A 12,294-nucleotide genomic window follows, 5' to 3' on the forward strand; every position below is an offset into this window, starting at 1 on the left:
TTTTCTGACCTTCAGGTTGAACTGCAATACCTGTCTCTGCGTTTTTAATAATCATGCAACAAACATGACTGCTCAGACATCAGCTAAATACAGTTGACACCAATAGACAAGCCAAAGTGGATTGGAAAAAGTCCAAGAGGCCCTAAAATTACACAAAGAACTATAAGAAATGAAGAAATGTTGAGAGCAAGAGAAATCTTCTTCACCAGAGAACAGTATACCAATTAGTTATCCAATAGCATCCTTGAAAACATATAAGAATAACAATGAGTACATTATAAAGACTGAGTAGGTTATATTTTATAATGGATATGTATATATACATATATACGTGCAATAATAATTAACAAAAAAGAGGCCATGAATTTGAAAGAGAACAAGTTGGGAAAGAAAAAGTAGTGCTGGGATGTGGGATGAACTAAGGGGAGGTAGATTTGATCCAAACATCTCTTGTTCATCTATGCACGTTAGACAAATATTTAAAAAAAAAACAACATTCAAAAATCCCCCTCCACTATCCTTGCCTCCTTCCCCCACAGTATATGGATTGTGTGGAGGTCCTGCAGTCAATGCGAGCCCTTGACTTCAATACCCGGACGCAGGTCACCTGGGAGGCCATCAGTTTGGTGTGTGAAGCCGTGCCTGGTGCCAGAGGAGCAACAAGGAGGAGAAAGCCCTCTAGCCGCCCACTCAGCTCCATCCTGGGGAGGAGTAACCTGAAGTTTGCTGGAATGCCAGTCACCCTCACTGTGTCCACCAGCAGCCTTAACCTCATGGCAGCCGAGTGCAAACAGATCATTGCCAACCATCATATGCAATCTATCTCATTCGTGTCTGGTGGGGATCCGGACACAGCCAAGTATGTTGCCTACGTTGCCAAAGACCCTGTAAATCAGAGAGCCTGCCATATCCTGGAGTGCTCTGAAGGGCTTGCTCAGGATGTCATCAGCACCATCCGTCTGGCCTTTGAGTTGCGCTTCAAACAGTATCTCAGGAATCCACCCAAACTGGTCACCCCCCCATGACAAGATGGCTGGCTTTGATGGCTCGGCTTGGGATGAGGAGGAGGAAGAGCCACCTCACCATCAGTACTATAATGACTTCCCAGGGAAGGAACCCCCTCTCGGCGGGGTGGTAGACATGAGGCTTCGAGAAGGGGCTGCTCAACCCACTCTGCCCACTGCCCAGATGCCCAGCCACATGGGAGCTACACTGCCTGTAGGGCAGCATGCTGCAGGAGACACTGATGTCCGTAAGCAGATGCTGCCTCCACCACCTTGCCCAGGCAGAGAGCTCTTGGATGACCCATCCTATGTCAACATCCAGAATCTAGACAAGGCCCACCAAGCTGGGGGTGGGTCTGGGCCTCCCAATCCTTCTGTTAATGGCAGTGCACCTCGAGACTTCTTTGACATGAAGCCCTTTGAAGATGCCCTCCGGGTGCCTCCACCTCCCCAGTCCATGTCCATGGCTGAGCAGCTCCAAGGGGAGTCCTGGTTCCATGGGAAGCTGAGCCGGCGTGAGGCTGAAGCCCTGCTCCAGCTCAACGGTGACTTCTTGGTGCGAGAGAGCACAACCACACCTGGCCAGTACGTGCTCACTGGCCTGCAGAGTGGGCAGCCCAAGCACCTCCTTCTGGTGGACCCTGAAGGTGTGGTTTAGACAAAAGATCACCGCTTTGAGAGCGTCAGTCACCTCATCAGCTACCACATGGACAATCACTTGCCCATCATCTCCGCGGGCAGCGAACTGTGCCTACAGCAACCCGTGGACCGGAAAGTGTGATCTTCAGTCTGTCCTGGAAGCCCTCCACCCCATTCCACTACGTCCTCTAACTCCTGGGACCTCTGTTTGTGCTCACCTGAGACAGGGAATTTTAGTTAGGAACCTGGGGTAGCATCCTGCTTCTGTCCAAACCTCACCAAAGTTTTAATGTACAGAGTGGTCCCTTGCCTGGGCCTTGTCTGTGCCAACCTGATGCCCTTTCCCCCAAAGGGTAGGTTCTTAAAATGGAAAAAGACCCAGTGGAGCAATTGCCCTTTGGGGGAAGGGAAGTAATCATACCTCTGGTTTACCCCTGGTCTTCAGGGTACCCCAGATTCCTCTTAACATATCCTATTCCCTATGCATCCCTTACAACTTTGTGCCTTTGACTATCTCCTAGGTCTGCAGATACTTTATGCAAAGAGTTCTCAGGCCCTTCGTGTGGATAAGGGTTGTTGACGCCTTGGATCTGGAACCCTGTTGTGCTCAGCATCCCTTTCTGTGTTTGGGAAGAATAGGGGCAGGAATGGCAGCTACCTCCTCTGCCTTTTGGTTGTGCAGCCCTTAAGAGATTGCCCCAAGCTGGGCTTGGTGGCACATGCCTTTAATCCGCACTCAGGAGGCAGAGACAAGAATATTTGTGAGGCCAGCCTGGTCTGCAACAGAGTTAGTTCCAGAACAGTCAGGGCCATGTAAAGAGACCCTGACTCCAAAAACCAAAAAGAAAGAGACAGAGAGATTGCCTCAGAGCCCCCTCCTGGTGGTGGAGGGGTGGGGGGCAGGTTTGGACCCCTCCCTTGCTCAGTGCCTCCTGGCCTTGATCCCTTTCTCCAAGGGATCTATACATTTTTTTAAGCCTGCCCCTCCCCTGTTTGCATGTGTGTTATAGTCTCCAGCCAAAGTGTAGCCCTTCTTCCGGCAGCCCCATCCACTCTTTTGGGATGGGGGTGTGTAACTGACATGGGCCTCCAGGATGTGTACAGTTAGCCTCCAGGCGGGTTCTGTGGAGGCTTTGAGACCCAAGCAGTAGACAATCCCCAGTACTATTGGTAGGTCTGGAACTGTACTTTTTTTTTACGTGCATATATTTTAGGGCTGTAGATATATTTTCCTGGTTTTGTTTCTGTTGCTTACTTTTGGGCACAAATTATGATAGCTGATTTCATTTATATATCACCTCGTTGAGTTTCCCAAGCTTTTTTTTTTTTTTTACAACTGTTGAGATTTTACTCGATCTGGTCTAAAAGTACGTAAGACAGGATTTATTTTTCTTATTCCTCAAGAGAACTGAGAAGTTTGGTTAAACAATGTTGTGGGGTCATGATGTGAAATCTTACTTAAGATCCTACCTTCCGCTTGCGGGCCAATGCAGCCAGGACAGAAATCTTGCAAGCTCACTCTGTAGGCCTTGTGAACAAGGGGGGTTGACGGGTTTTTGGTTTTTAGTCTTGGCCATCGCCTATTTTTGGTTTGGATGTCTTATGCCAAAGGGAAATAGTCTTCATTAAAGTCCTTATTTCTTCTAAAAAAAAATCCCCCTCCATACTATTTCTCTAAGAAAGCCTGGAAACCCATGCTGGAGTGACAAGTTAGTGGTTAATTAGAGTAATTTGTTCCAATACCAATAACAAGTGTTTCACAAACTTTTTGCAACTCTAGCTCCAGGAGATCTGACACCCTTCTTCTGTATTTTGTTGGTAATTGCACTTACATATCCAAAAACATGTATGTAAATACATATGTAAATATTTGTATATAAAGGTACACATAGTTAAAAATCAAATAAATTCTGTTTTAATTAGAAATAAAAAAGGACTAGAGGAGATGGCTCAGTGGTTAAGAGCACTGGCTATTCTTCCAGAAGATCCATATGGCAGCTCCCAACTCTCTATAACTTTAGTTCTAGGTGATCTAACACCCTGACACAGATACATCAGGCAAAATACCAATGCACATTTAAATCAATTAATCAATCAATGAATAAATATTTTCTTTTTAGAAAAAAAATCCTAGGATGACATTTGGAGACATTATGTGCACTGAATATCCCAAGCCAGAATATATTGTAGCACCTTCCAGCAAGCCGAACATAAAGTATCCCCTTGGGACTTATAGCTTGACTACTAAACTCTAAACCTCATATTCTCCTTTGTTTGCACACATTACTGACTCTATCCTCCATTTTCCCACAGTGCATCCTGTTCCCATATCAGCCTCACCATTACTGTACAGAAGCAGATTCCTTAATACTTCCCGAGATTCCACCCCTTCCCCATTTTTTTGTTTTTTGAGACAGGGTTTCTCTGTGAAACAATCCTGTCCTGACTGTCCTGGGACTCACTTCGTAGACCAGACTGGTCTCAAACTCAAAAAGTGCCTGAGTGCCATGAATCAGACTGGTCTACAAAGCGAGTTCCAGGATAGTCAGGACTGTTTCATAGAGAAACTGTCATGAACTCAGAGAGATCTGCCTGCCTAAGCCTTCCAAGTGCCGGTGCTGGGAATAAGGCACCCCCAACTGTAATGCTGTCTCTTTAAGAGACAAGCTATGTCCACTCACTGCAGCCTCTATCCCTCCCTCGCCATCTTGGCTCTATCTCTGTCCCTTCTCTTCCCTTCTTACCTCCCTTATCTACTTTTTAATTCCCCTTCATAACCCAACTAATAAATATCCAATTCTATTCTGTATGATATGCCTGTCTATGTGCCTCCCATCCACCACCGGCTGCTCACACAGCTTGCCGGGCTTGCCAGGGACCAGCTCGCCCACACATGGTTGGGGATTAGCCACTTTGGTTTGTGGACCAGCCGCCACCGGGTCCCCGCAACAAGTTGCTGGGGACTGGCTGCAAATCCATAACATTGGTGCCGTGTGACTCTGATAGGCCCTACTGCTCCTCTCCAGAGAGTAGGATCCTGAACAGGGCTTTTTTTCCTACTCCTACCACTGGCTTCCAGGCTTTGAATGGTGAGTCTTCAGCCATTCTGCTATGCTTGCTTTCCATAACTAATATTGTGTTTGGACTAACCTGAGGTTAGTCAGGCCGCTCTAGCACCAGAAATTGTGCAGTGCATTCAACTGCTGGGGGGGATCCAGGGTCCCCCAGATTCTTTATCTTCTTTTTCATTTCTTCTCTTTTCTTTTTTCATTGCCGTAAAAGGCCACTCAGAGCGGCCTCTTGTCTCTCTGGACCCTGACTGGATACAGCCAGGCCATAGCATCCCACCTGTATTCAGGGTACACACCACTCATGGGTCCTGGGTGTTTGCACTGATTTGCACCCTGCCTATATGGGGAGACATCCCTGTTATAGGCCTTGTAGTGTTGCTGTTTTTTGGGTTTTCACAATTTTAGCTTTAGATAGTAACCATTCATATCCGTCCCCCTGATGTGGAAGTGTCTTCTGTCTATCTGTTGCTTTCATTGGTTAATTAATAAAGAAACTGCTTGGCCTCTGATAGGACAGCAGCTTAGATAGGCGGAGTAGACCGAACAGAATGCTGGGAGGAAGAAGGCAGTAAGGCAGTTGCCATAGCTCTCCTCTCCGAGATGGACGCAGGTTAAAAATATTCCTGGTAAGACACCACCTCGTGGTGCTACACTCATTAGAAATGGATTAGTCAAGATGTGAGAGTTAGCCAGTAAGAGGCTAGAGCTAATGGGCCAAGCCGTGTTCAAAAGAATAAAATTTGTGTGTTGTTATTTCGAGTAAAAAGCTAGCTGTGCAGGGCCGGACGGGAACGCAGCCTGCTGCCCCCACTACTACAGAGTGGCACTCCAACGTGGTAAACTAGATCCATGTAAAACCTGAGAGAGCTTAATTTTAAACACACACACAAAAAAAAACAGAGTTTAACGCAGGTTTTTGCTGTTTGTGGGTGGTGTGCCACAAAGAGAATTCCCTGACTCAGCAGCTGTAACAAGAAAAAAGCTGCAGTTTTAAAATGCCAGCTTTCTGGGCTATGCTGCCATTATGATCTCTGCCTGGCTCCTGTGAGAGACAGAGCTTTTGAATGGAGCATTTGGAATAAAGTGCTACAGCTTGCTTGATGCCAATGTGGACTGCTGTGTGCCTGGAACTGTGTGCAGCTCAGGGGCACTAAATGGCTCTGAAGCAAGAGCAGCTCAGCTCCACCATGCCAAACTGTGCTGGTCTCAGGCAGGAGCTACCGTAATTTCCATAATAATAGCGCAGTTAAGGTTTAGACTGGGCAGTAAACAGGCTGTACCATATTACCTCTACATGGCGCAACTTAAGTTTTTAAGAAGTGCTTAACATTTTAAGAAGTGCTCCTGGACAGTAAAGAATTACAGATTCACAATAGGACAGATTCAGACATAAAAGACCACCACACAGGTCACAATTTTAAATGAGTGTATGTAGACTTGGGAAAGAGAAGAAAAAGAATATAGAGAATAAGGTTAATGCATTTTTTTAAAAAGGGTAAAGTCTTTAAAGAGACAGAGTACAGATAGTTATAGATTAAAAGAAATAAAGAAAAATAAGCCACATAAAAATGGAAAATTCACAGAGAGTCTGGATTATGTACATTGTATTTTCTTTAAAATTTTTGACTGTGCAAGAGCTAACTACAGAGAGACATTTCATTATATGGGCTGCCAAGCTAAACCAGAATGGATATCATAAGGGTATGACTTCAGAATTTGGGTTTAAGGATATGATGCTTTGGAGAGGGTCTTCTTTTGTTTTCCCAGAGGATGAGACTCTGTGGATTTCTTCTATCCCAATATGGCATGATAGACCACACCTTCCTGAAAGGTTGCTATGAACACCCTCAAAAACTTACTTCGCTCAACTGCCAACTGAGATGAAACTAGTACACAGGTTATACCATGAAAGACCTAAATTACAACACCCCTATTCAGCACAAGGCAGTTTGGAGAGAAATAACTATGTCGATATTCCCAAATATTGTTTATAAATGTTTTTTTATATTTAAAGGGGGAGATGATCTAGATATGAATAATTTGCATTGTTATGGATTTTAAGGTCAATTTTTTTATATGTATATATATTTCTGACCTTGACTGAGGTATTGTGATTGTGTAGTTCATTTAAAAATGTAATGTATAAGCTGGGCGATGGTGGCACATGCCTTTAATCCCAGCACTCGGGAGGCAGAGGCAGGCGGATCTCTGTGAGTTCGAGAACAGCCTGGTCTACAGAGCTAGTTCCAGGACAGGCTCCAAAGCCACAGAGAAACCCTGTCTCGAAAAACCAAAATAAAAAAAAAGTAATGTATAATTAGGAAATATAGGTTGGTAATGGCTAATCATCGATAATAGTCAAGCTTGTAGTCATGTTAGATTTTCTAGATGTGCATAGATACATTTCAGATAGGCATTCTTCATATCTTTCAAAGATACAGAATATGGCATTTAATGTTTTAATAACTTAGGGCTGTTCACAACAGTGAGACACGTCTGCTCCTGGCAGCACCAATCTACTTTGAGAGGACGATGGGCATCGAAGAGGCTCCTTATAGAGTTTGATAGCCATTTGGGCAAGAAACTGCTCTTGCCTGGACTGTTGCATAAACTGGACACAGAGAACCCACAGAGAGAGGACTGCTGACCCTGCCTAAAGGTGAGAGGGTCTTTCAGGGTTCCTGATTCATGAAAGAGTCTGCAAGACATTCTGCAGGACACAGCAGAAAGTAACTGAACTGTCTTTGGGATTTCCTGCTTCACAGAAATGTCTGCTGGATACTATGGGTGGGCCTGTAGGCTGAAGATGGATGCCCCAACAGTACAAAAGAACTTTGGGTGACTGTCCAGGCAGCGAGATGACTCTGACATTTATAGAGTTTTGGAAATTGCTTACTTCTTGTTTAATTAGGTAATATTATATCCTTCAGGAGTCTTTGATGGAGTTGAAGAATGGATATAGTTTTCCTTAGTTATAATAAAAGATAAAATAGATATAAATATTGTAACTGTAATTCTTGCTTGATAACTGTTTTGCTATATGTAATTTTACTATGTTAAAGTGAAAACCTTTTCTGTTTAAACAGAAAAAGGGGAAATGATGTGGGAGTGCCTTCTGTCTATCTGTTGCTTTCATTGGTTACTTCATAAAGAAACTGCTTGGCCTCTGATAGGACAGCAGCTTAGATAGGCAGAGTAGACCGAACAGAATGCTGGGAGGAAGAAGGCAGTAAGGCAGTCGCCATAGCTCTCTTCTCCGAGATGGACGCAGGTTAAGAATATTCCTGGTAAGATACCACCTCGTGGTGCTATACTCATTAGAAATGGGCTAATCAAGATGTGAGAGTTAGCCAGTAAGAGGCTAGAGCTAATGGACCAAGCTGTGTTTAAAAGAATAAAATTTGTGTGCTGTTATTTCAGGTAAAAAGCTAGCAGTGCGGGGCCAGATGGGAACGCAGCCTGCCGCTCCCACTACTACAGTCCCCTGGCTTTTTCAATTCCAGCCATGGCATGGTGCAGCTTTTTCAGTTCCAGCCTTTTGCTCCCCTCTGTGGGTTGTGGTTTGGCATGGCAGCTCAGCAACTAGGCAGATCACAACTTTAGGTCTCTCTTATTAAGCTTAATATCCTTACAGCTCAAAATTGTGGCTTTTTCATACAACATGTGGCTGCTGCCATTTTGACTGTGGTCAGGGAACTTCACCACCATCTTCATAGCTGAGAGGTGTTGTCAGCTTAAAAAACAACTCATGAAAAAAAATTTCAGATCAAATTTCTCTCTCATAATGCTTTTCATAATCGTAAAAATACTTTTCATTGTATAAAAATATATCACAGTCATTATACAATGTCTCTAAAACTTCCTTTTTCACAAACCATAAAAATTCTTGTGAGTTCCAAAGAGTCGAATTAAAGGATCTACTTTACACAGGTCAGATACATCCCCCTCAATTCCCTAGTTCTAATTTTTTCCCCTTAATTTAAGGTTGTCCTCTATTCTGCCTATATCTTAACCAGGTGCAAGAGACAACAGCCATTTCCATGCCACAATCACTGGACAGGAGCAAAATGACAAACCGTGCAGGATGTGGCTAGCAACCAGCCTTCTCAGTGCCCCCCACAAAGATGACGCCCACAAATAAGCAGGAAGAAGTCTTAAAATTCTGCTGCCCCAATTCCTTCCATCTGTGGTCTCTAATCTCCCACTTTTTTTTTTTTTTTGGTTTTTTCTAGACAGGGTTTCTCTGTGGCTTTTTGGAGCCTGTCCTGGAACTAGCTCTGTAGACCAGGCTGGTCTCGAACTCACAGAGATCCGCCTGCCTCTGCCTCCCAAGTGCTGGAATTAAAGGCGTACGACACCATCGCCCGGCCTAATCTCCCACTATTTGTTATAAAAGAGAGGCGGGAATGTAAGGCTGTCTCTTTAAGAGACAAGCCACGCCCACTCCCTGCGGCCTCTCCATCTTGGAGCTCACTCTGTCCCCTTCTCTCCCCCCTCACCTCCCTTCTCCTCTTTTTCCTTGTCTTCCATAACCCAATTAATAAATATACAAGTTTATTCTGTAGGATATGCTTATCTATGTGCTTCCCCCAATACCCCCCCACTCCCCCTGCCTGCTCCCACTGATCTCAGGATTCACCAGCGACCAGCCCTCTGCCACATAGCTGGGGACCAGCCACCTTGGTGTGTGGACCTGCCACCAACGGGACCCTGAAGCAAGCTGCTGGGGACTAACTGCAAATCCATAACTCCAACCCCCACCCCAGACCTAATTCCCCACTCCCACCCCAACCCCATCCCACTGCAACATCCCCCCACGAGATGCTGTTTTGTTTTGGTTTTTTTGTTTGTTTGTTTTGAGACAAGGTTTCTCTGTAGTTTTACAGCCTGTCCTAGAAGTAGCTCTTGTAGACCACGCTAGCCTCGAACTCACAGAGATCCCCTGCCTCTGCCTCCCGAGTGCTGAGATTAAAGGTATGAGCCACCACTGCACGGCTCAGACGATTTTTTTCTTCTGAGTCAAATCACACCTCTAATCTCCTACAAAGTTTATAGCAGCCCAGACCAGGCCCCAAGATGACGAACGGCAAAAGTGAGACCCTGATCTCTGCAGTGCGGTACACTGTTCAGTGTTGTATAAAGGCCTAAATCCTTATTTAGAATCATATTTTCTAACAATCATCTGTACCTGGGAAGCTCCGGCTTCTGTCTTTCAGCTATCATGTACACCAGCTTCGGCCGTCTGGACAAAGCCTTCCCGTACAGCTTTCCCACTTCCTTACGTCACTTCCAGTCTCTTAGGTCACTTCCAGTCCGTGGACTTGGTGGGCTTGCTGCAGTGTGACACTGCGCATGCTCCTGGGTTTCTTAACAGCCATTCCTTTTCTTTCTTCACCTTATGACTTGGGCTTCTGAAAAGCCTTAGGATTTTTACTTCTGTTTACCTGGAATCTGGCCCCTCGTGTCAGTATACCTGAAAGGTTCTTAGGGCTCTAGGGCTCGAGAGTCATTCATAGTAATTTAAAAAGGAGACACAGCTTTGGTAAGCCTCTGCCTCGAGAGTGCGGGGATCAAAGGTGTGTGCACCACCACCTTCTGGTACCCAGCTCAATAATGGTGATCTCTTCAGTTCTCATTCTTGGGAATTCTTCGTTGTGGCTCTTTTAAATTCCATGTAGGGATTCCTGGGAAATGCAATCTATCCCTTCTAGCAAATTTTTACTAATTTACTTACTGCATCCTTTCAGAAATTGTATTAAGTGTCTTTCTTCTTCAGTCCTGATTTGAGACGGGGTAGAAAATAATAGGTAGGCAGGTACTATGATACTGGTAGAGTAACATTGACAAAACATCCTGATATAGTTATTTATTCTCTCAATTGTCTGGATTTACCCTGTTATACAAACATTTTATTATAAAAACACTTTCTATAGGTTAAGGAGGAATATGATTTTAAGAGTGATGGACATTTTGCTTAAATGACTTCCTGTACAAAGATGATCTTGTTCTTATTCATTCCACCTACATATTTTGTTGTTCCTAGCACTCTGGCTGTTTCCAATTTCAGTTCGGAACAATATAATTAGTAATAGGCAACATGTTCTTGTCCCTAACTTCAGTGAAAATCATAACATTTCATGTTTTTATGTTTTAATTAGTTTGCTAATTAATTTTTTAAGTTGGCATATTAGAAAAAGTAAGTTTCAACTGTAAGTTAAAACAATTTATTACAATAGTTAACACAATTAACCCAGTATATTAGACACTCTATATATGGTCATTAATTATGGGTATCATAACTAGTTCATTCTCTGTTTTGCAAAATTCAAGTACCATGTAGATGTTGGAGAGCCTATAAATTGAGTATTAGATATTATATAATAAATTGCTGATCAGAATAAAAATAAAGAATAAATTTGAGAACACGAACAGATTAAATTGAAGAAATTCACAAATTAAGGAAAAAATAGTTCATAATTCATGGCAAAGATGTTTTCTTTAGGGACTGGATAGATGCTTCGTGATTAAGAACACTTGTTTCCTTATCAGAGTATCTGATATTTGTTGACCACACCCAAATGGTGACCTACAACAATCTTTAAGTTTAGTTTCAGAAGGTTTCATTCCTCTTTGGTCTGGAGTCACTGAACTCATATTGTGCATAAAAATAACACACAGACAAAGCATTCATGCACATAAAATAAAAATCAATAAATCTAAAAAACAGATCAAGGAAATAGACAAGAAAACAAAAAGCCCACAATGACAGTCACACAATATATAGAATTGTTTAAAATTTTTACATTAAAATTTAATGGTAGGTAAGTATGTGTGCTGTCAATATTTAGATGGAATATTTTCTGATTATAGGGAATTAATAGAAAATAAAGGTAATCAAAGGCAAAGATTAGAAAAGACAATAGTATTATTAAACAGAAATAAAATTTTTATGAAGAAATTATACTAAAATCCATTATGTAATGAAAGCATTTTAAAGGCTATTGTATATTAAATTTGTGCACAGAATGTATTGTTTGCTTTAGCAATAAACAGGATAAAATTGAATATATAAATGTATAAAACTGAATACTGCATAACAAGTGTAATAACTCTGGAAAAATTACTTGGCTACTGTTTAAATTATTGAAGACTTGATAAATTGAACAAATATTATAGAAAATTCAATAAACAAATTAAATTGCCCCACACTTAATCTAGTGATGACTATAAAATCTATACATATGTTATTTGTGAATACTTGTGGTTAGAAACAGAATATGATTGAAAACCTCCATTAATTCACAAGACATAATCTACTGTAGGTTAGTTCCAAACATAATTTTATGTTATTTCATCTGTAAATTTGTATATTATATTAACAGAATAAAATGCTACATTAATAGAAAACCTACTAACAAAATCCAATAACCAGAATTTATTCAGTTTTAAAATATATACAACCAAATTAGATAAGAATATCAATGAAGATATGTGCTTCCCTGCTCCCCTATCCTACCTTCCTGTATCCCAATCATCCCGTTGCCCCAAGTTCTCCCCATCCAACCCTTCTCACTTTTCTC

At 42.5% G+C, this 12,294-nt stretch overlaps 1 pseudogene; it reads left to right on the forward strand.

Annotated features, from left to right (window-relative positions):
- Positions 1–542: 542 nt before the first annotated feature.
- LOC101985727 lies at positions 543–1,899 on the forward strand (annotated as a pseudogene).
- The last annotated feature ends 10,395 nt before the right edge of the window (positions 1,900–12,294 follow it).

Source organism: Microtus ochrogaster, chromosome X (assembly GCF_000317375.1).
Source record: "Microtus ochrogaster isolate Prairie Vole_2 chromosome X, MicOch1.0, whole genome shotgun sequence".
NCBI classification, from domain to species: Eukaryota; Metazoa; Chordata; class Mammalia; order Rodentia; family Cricetidae; genus Microtus; species Microtus ochrogaster.